Source organism: Aethalodelphis obliquidens, unplaced genomic scaffold (genome assembly GCF_003676395.1).
Source record: "Aethalodelphis obliquidens isolate GAN/ISIS:26980383/991018 unplaced genomic scaffold, ASM367639v1 scaffold15, whole genome shotgun sequence".
Classification (NCBI taxonomy): Eukaryota; Metazoa; Chordata; class Mammalia; order Artiodactyla; family Delphinidae; genus Aethalodelphis; species Aethalodelphis obliquidens.
Window position 1 is genome coordinate 22,015,089 of NW_020837959.1, and position 8,057 is coordinate 22,023,145.

An 8,057-nucleotide genomic window follows, 5' to 3' on the forward strand; every position below is an offset into this window, starting at 1 on the left:
GACCACATGGATTTTTGTTGCTTTTGTTTTTATTATATTGGATATTGTTGTTGGTTAAAAGATGCTTAATTTGAAATGTCTGGAACCACAACAAAATGTGGATTTTTACCAACACAAAACTTTACCTTAAAACATACAACAACTTTGCTTATTCTCTTGCCAAGAAAAAGAAGTCACTCATGGTTGGATATCTCTGGAGAAATCCAGAGAACTGAATATAAGGAGAAAAATATTTTTTGCTCAAAATATTGCATTGTTTTTTCCATTTAGAATAATAACAGAAAGAAAAAAGGAAAATATTTTGATGATAAACATGACCACATAATACTATCTAATTTTACTGATATTTAATAGCTAATACTGTTTTAAACAAGGCTACTAATAATATTAATATCCCAGAACTCATATTTTGTTTTAATCAGATATAATTGCCCAATAGTTGTTTTATTGATATATATACTTCCAAAATCAAATTGCCTTTTTAACTGGCTCCTCTTTTTCCAGATAAATCCAAAATGCAGAGTGTTATTTATATTAGTTTATATTAGTGATGTTTCAATCTAGAAGATGCAACCAAAGTGCAACCCTATTAACTTGTAATTCTTTCTTTTTCATAGATTTTAATGACATAAACTTTCTGTTTATCAATAATTGTAACAAAGATGTGGAGGAGGTAAATTTTTGAACTCCTACATTGAAATTCAATCTTTGATCCATTTCGAGTTTATATTTGTATATGGTGTTAGAGAGTGTTCTAATTTCATTTTTTTACATGTAGCTGTCTGGTTTTCCCAGCATCATGTATTGAAGAGACTGTCTTTTCTCCATTGTATATTCCTGCCTCCTTTGTCATAGATTAGTTGACCATAGGTGGTGAGTTTATTTCTTGGCTTTCTATCCTGTTCCATTGATCTATATTTCTGTTTTTTGTGCCAGTACCATACTGTTTTGATTACTGTAGCCTTGTAGTATAGTAGTGAAGTCAGGGAAACTGATTCCTTCAGCTTCGTTTTTCTTTCTCAGGATTGCTTTGGCTATTCATGGTCTTTTGTGTTTCCATACAAATTTCAGAATATTTTTGTTCTAGTTCTGTGAAAATGTTATTGGTAATTTGATAGCAATAATATTCATAGGAGCAAACACTCTATAATAAGCCCTGTCTAAGGAGGGAACAGCAAAATGGAAATATGTAATCTGTCTTGATTCTTATTTTTGTTATTTTTTCTTTTTAACTCAAGTAGTTATATTGTTAACATGGTTTGATTATCAAGAGTGATAAGAGGCAGGCTAAATGTGTGTTATTCCTTTTACTGACAATATGAGATTATCTGAAAGCTGTTCTAATAATGAGTTAATTATTATTCATGACAGTGGTAACAGAGATGGAGTTTAATTCTAGAGATGGCTAAGTCTCAATGTATGCTGATTCTCTTAAGCAGATTAGTTTCACTTAATATTAATCTATGTGCCATTTCTCAAACCCATATCCTAGTTTTCTATTTTGGCATCATTTCTAATATCTACAACATTTACACTGTAAATATTATTAAATGTAATTAAAATTTTAGCTTTAGCCTGAAATCATTATCATCCTTTATGTAAATATTCAGCACCACCTATTGTCTCTCATCTCTGAATCTGCTATTTTATATTCTGATTTGTGGTGCAGAAACTAAAATCTTACAAAACACATTTCTGCTTTACCAGCTACCACCCAACCAGGCATTGCCAACAGGGGGCACCTGAAGGAGGCTGCAAGTTTGGAGGAGGAAGAAGGGGCTTCTGACTTTTTGTATGTTTACTGTTACTTTATTTTATATTATATTTTGGTTGCTTACTGTTACTTCTGCTCTAGTTTTTTACTGCTGCATAACAAACAACCCCCAAAATGTAGTGTAGTGTAGGCATAGAATTCCCATTTTTTTTAATATAATAGACTAGTAAGTCAGGGACTCAGTATGGGCTTGACTTGGGGTACCCTGTGCAATTGCAGTCAGCTATTGGCTAAAGCTTCAATCAAGCAATCATCATTTGGTATCATCTGTCCTTCATCCATGATGACTCATTTCTATTCCTAGCAAATGATGCTGAGTGTCAGCTGGAAGCTCAGCTGGGCTACTTACTACAATACATACAAGTGGTCTCTACACCATGACAGTGTCAGGGTAGACAGACTTTTTACATGGCAGATGACTGCCCCAAAAGTGTTCCATGAGAAACAGCGGAAGTAAGATTCTCAGACTTAGCCTTAAAAATTACACAGCATCACTTCTGATGCATTTTCTTGGTTACTAGTACAATAATGATTCAAAGAAAGGGGACATAGATCTCACCTCTCTATTGGAAGAGCATCCAAGAAGTCTCAGACTCAGGGCCATGGAGCCCCTTCTCAAAGCACAGACATAACACCTCACAGATCTGAGCTTCAGTTCTTTAAGGTCCCCCTTCCAAGCTTCAAAATTTTAAGAATCCCAAACTCTTCCCTTTGTCCCCCCTTTCCTAAGGAACACCTTAGTCTTTTTTATTTACTTTTATAGTTACTTAACTAAAACATTAATATCAAATTAAGCACTGTTAATAATAAATTTTCTAAGTTAAAATAGCTGCTGTGGTTTTTGCCTGCACTTTGAACACAATAATACACATAGAAAATAAATATTTTGAGACAAATGGAAACTAATAATCGGAAATTAATTCTAATAATTAAATCTAATAATAATTCTAATAATTGGAAAAAAATCTAATGAAATATCTCAAACTGTTTCTGAAGAGTTTAATCATATCTGGATATATTGATATTTTAAGGGAAAATTATTTTATATGAATTATAGCATTTTATCAAGGACTAACTACTCACTTGTTTTTGCTGTATCCAAGTTCCCTTATGATATCTTGGTTCTAAAAGGGATTGTATATTCAAGTTTAATGTAAAATACTAGTAGATAAAATACAGAAGTTTTCAGGAAGTTGAATAGAATACATTTACTTAAATAATTAATTTCAGGATTTTTTGATAAGAATTTATCCAGATGAATACATCCACTCTGATCACATAAAAATTTTATTATATTGTTGGATGAAGAATGTTTGCTGTATATATGACACATATATGTGTATGGTGATCATTATTTCAATAAAATATGCACATTATTGCATACATAAGCTTATTATTCTCTTTATAGAATTTGCCATTAAATACTGTATTGATTGATTTCCCTCAAAATTTTGAAGCACATAATTTTTATGGTTCACTTGTTTGCTGAAATTAAGTTTTTCCATTCCTTAAAACATATCAAGCCACAGTATCTCCAAAATTCATCACTATCAGTAAAATTCTTTCTGACTTTGGCACTTTCATGTTTTTAAATCCTTTTTTCCTACAGAGTTAAAAATTCTTGGTAAGCATTTGTCCTTGATCTTTAGTCTTAACCTCATCATTGAAAATTTTCAATTCTGTCATTAGTAGCATGGAAATATTGTTTTCCTTATCTAAAACTAAAAAACTGTATGGTAGATTTCTTTGCTTTTCTCTATACCAGGGAGATAATAGATTAAAATATGATGAGATACAAAAAATATGAGACAGAAAAAGAAAAATAGTAACATAGTTACCAACTAAGAGCAAGCTGTAAGAAAGAGCCAAAATACTTAGGTTAGAATGGTTTTAGTGGTTTTTCCCCTTACGAACTCTGTAATACTGAGTTACTTAATTAACCTCTTTGTCCTTTGGTTTCCTCAACTGCAAAATGGTCACTAACTCATATAGTAATTAAGAAGAGTGTGGTAATATATTTAAAGCACTTAGAAATATTTGGTGCACAGTAAGGGCTATGAAAGTGTTAGCTATTATTATGTCAACTACAAAGAAAGATTTACTTCAGAGGTGTAGCATACCTTACTTAAAATGTTTATGATGTAATTGCTAAAGTTACTTAAGACCGTAATATATTTTCACAAAAGAAATTTGAAGTGGGTTTTAAGAACAAGGGAAAAGGTGCCTTAAAGAATCTTCATTTTGAAACATTTCTAAGAGCTAAGCACCATTCACGTATCTCACCCAAGTAAATGTGCATCACAAAAGTATAAAAACAGATGTAGCTTTTTATATTTAGCAAATGTATTAAAAATAAATATTTACTTTAAATGTATGTTGTTATTATAATCTATTGGGTATTAACCAAAAGTATAAAAGACAAATATTGGAAGGAAATGAAAAAAGACTTAAGATTTGCATTAAATGATTGTTTAAAATTTTAACAAATATTTATTATCTTAAGTTACTATTAGTAAATTATAAACTGGAAATAATGTAAACTGTGGAAAAGTTTAAAAATAAAATGAATCACAGCTAAATGTTGCATACAGAAAAGTTTTAAGAAGATTTTATGCTGTTTAACTAAAAAAATTGAGAAATACATCTATAAATGAGAAATTTATTACTTTCTCAGAGATGAGTCATTAGGTAACACCAACCTATCAAATAGCCAATAGCTTGTTAAGAAGAAAAACATGAAAGAATATTTTCTCAGTTAGAGTGAAAATGCAAATTACATTATAGCAAATATGTTCTAGCACTATGTTGCTATTTTTCATAGCAGCTGCAAAAGGTGAAAAATGGCTTAGTTTGAATAATCAAAAAAAAATGAATTGAGTAAAAATTAGAGTACTTACATTGAATTGACAATTTAATCAACTGAACAGTCCCTCTTGATATTTTATGATTCTAATAATCATTAGGATTCTAGTTGATAAGCTAAACAATCAGATTCATTCTGGCCCTCACACTAATAAATCAGATAGATGACTTCTGTACATATGAAAGATAATCCACATTCCTGAAATAAATGTTGTTTTATATGAAAACAAAGCAAAAGAAAGTTTAACAACAAATGATAATGTATAAGGTAAAGTCCAGCATAATTTTAAAAAATAATAAAACTTTTTAGAAAATGAAAAAGCAGATATATTTTGTTTAATTTGGATGCAACTCATTAAATTTAAGTTGTTTAAAAAATGACTTTTAAAAATGAGTTAGCAAGAAGATGTGGTACATATATACAATGGAATATTACTCAGCCATAAAAAGGAATAAAACTGGGTCATTTGTAGAGATGTGGATGGACCTAGAAAGTGTCATACAGAGTGAAGTAAGTCAGAAAGAGAAAAACAAATATTGTATATTAATGCATATATGTGGAATCAAGAAAAATGGTATAGATGACCTTATTTGCAAAGGAGAAATAGAGACACAGACTTAGAAAACAAATGTATGGATACCAAGGGGGAAAGGGGTGGGGTGGGAGATTGGGATTGACACATATACATTATTGATACTATGTATAAAATAGACAACTAGGGGAACATACCATATAGCACAGGGAACTACTTAATGCACTGTGGTATCCTAAATAGGGGGGAAATATAAAAGGAAGGGGATATATGTATATGTATGGCTGATTCATTTTGCTATGGAGTAGAAGCTAACATAACATTGTAAAGCAACTATATTCCAATAATATTAATTAAAAAATAAATTAAAAAATTAAAGAGTGATTCTCGATGCTTTATTTAATATACAAGTGAAATTTTGAAAAATTAGAGACCAATTTTATATGATATAAAATTATCTTCCTATTTTTCTATTACTTTGGCAGTATAAGATATGAAAAAAATTCAATTATATTGTGATAGAAATGAAAAAACCCTTAATATTTATATATCTTCCTATAACACATGGTTAATACATGTAAGCCCAGAATGGTCAAATTTCTTTCACAAAGTTACAATCTAGGAGAATATATGCCTGCTGTATTCTAAGTTTAGCTTCCAATTCAGTGCTATTTCTTAGACACCAACCAGTCCCTCAATTAGCCAGAACAGCAGTTGTTGAAGATAGAGTTCACATAAATATATATATTTAAAATTGAACCTTGTGATAATAGTAGTAGTAGTTAATAGTAGAATTCCATTTTAAAATATATTTTCATAAAGTCCATTTTGAAGCTATAAATTTGTCAGTATTTCCTGAAATTTCACTCTCTAATTTAAAATTCCAAAACTGTACAAAATAAAATAAAATCTTGTGAATTAGAACGATTCATAATTTGAACTATTTAATAAAAAATTTATGATTGAAGAGTTTGAGTTAATATTTTAATTTTTGCTGAAATAACACTGAATTTCAAATGTGCTTAATAAAATTTAGTAGCTTTTCCCTGTGATTGGTAGAGAGTTTGCTAATTTATTATCTATAGTCTATCTATCTACCTATCTATCACTTATCATCTGTTTTATTAAGCATGACCATAAGCTTAAATATGCATGCATAAATACATGTAAAATATCACGAATTACTTTGCAAGAGAAAGTTATATAACTGTGGCCATTGTCCCGTTTGTAATAGGTAATTGTTAGCCATTTATTTATTCAATCAACAAAATATTTGTTAATGCCTATGTCTGCATGCTATATTTAGCAATAGACATAGAAAAGATGATTGATTTCAATTCCTGCTGGATATAGAAAAAACTGTCAGCAATCTCCAAATAAGGCCGAGAATTTCTGGCATACAGTCAAGTAATAATTTTGATACCTTTTTAACTAATATAAAGCAAAAAGCAGTTGTGACTGAATTTCACAATGGACCCCAAATTTCTGCCCACAGAGACTAGTAAAACACTGAATGGACCCTTTCTCTTTATCTAGGACACCAGTCATGTATAATCTGCAGAGACTGCTTTGGGGAGCAAACTGTCTCTTGTATATCAAATTACCGAATGATCAGCACTACTTCTGTGCTGGAATATTAAAGTGATTTAAAATCTCACCTTGAGACAGAGGACTGGAAACAGTGTTAATAATATCTTAAAGAAACCAATGGAACACTTAAGTTTGTTTCTCTTCAGTTTCTAGAACTTTCTATTGCATTGTTATTAAAAAGAATCATAAGAGAATCTATTCTAGGAAGCACTTCCCTCAAAATGCTTTTAAACAAGAAGAAAAAAAATCACATAAACAGACATAATAAAATAATCAGTTGAACTCTATAATAGAAGTATATAAATGTTGCTCAGTCACAAGTTCAAGAGAATGGAATAGAGGACTAGTAGACCTTATTATTAAATAATTCAATTGTTAACTAATAAAGAAAATGGAATGTGGAAGAAGTAAAACTGCATTTCAGAGTAAAACATTCCAATGTTTCCATCAGACAGATTCTGAAAATGAGCACATCCTGGACAGCTTGCCTTCTTTATATTTGGTACCAGGTCCTCAAAAATGCAAGTCACATATTCAATCTTCTTATATTCACAGGAAGAGTTTATGGGAAATAGATTAACTTAATTCTGACAATTAGCTTTAATATTTTGCAGGGACTAAGGGGAGAGAATGAGAACTCTAAGAACTTAAAGAAAAATTAATCTTGACATATGTAAAATGGTAAGGAATTGTAGAGGAGGTATTACTTGTTTACTGGATATCAACATAAATTGAACTGAATGAAACTGAGGGAGGTTGTTAGGCAAATTTTTTACTACTTTCAGTCCCTTTAACTCTATTATTCAGAATCAAATTATTTGCAAACTAAGGAAGTGTCTCCCACTTTCATAACTCTGTTCTTTTTCTTTCCTCCATCTTTCTACATTCCCAAAGCCCTTCTCTTTACTTACAGCATTATGAATCACTCTTACAAAAAAGCCTTAGAACTTCTGCCAACATTTCCAACATCCAGTACTTTAGAAGATAAAGAAGATTTAACAACAGGATATCTTAAAGAAGGAACCAGCTAAGTAGAAGGAAAAGCAGGAAAATAGTGAAAACACGGTAAAATGAGTACTTCAAGAATAAGTAGTTAATCAGCTAACCACAAGGAGGGTGACGGTACACTAAGCTGAGAACTGAAATACTAAAATGAATGCTGGAAATAATAACCTTGTTTAATTGGATTGCTAACAACATTGAAGTGGATTGGTGAGTTGAGAATACTCTTTTGATGGCACTGGTTAAAATGGGGAACAAAGAAATGGCCATTAGAGATTGATATAAAATGAAAGACT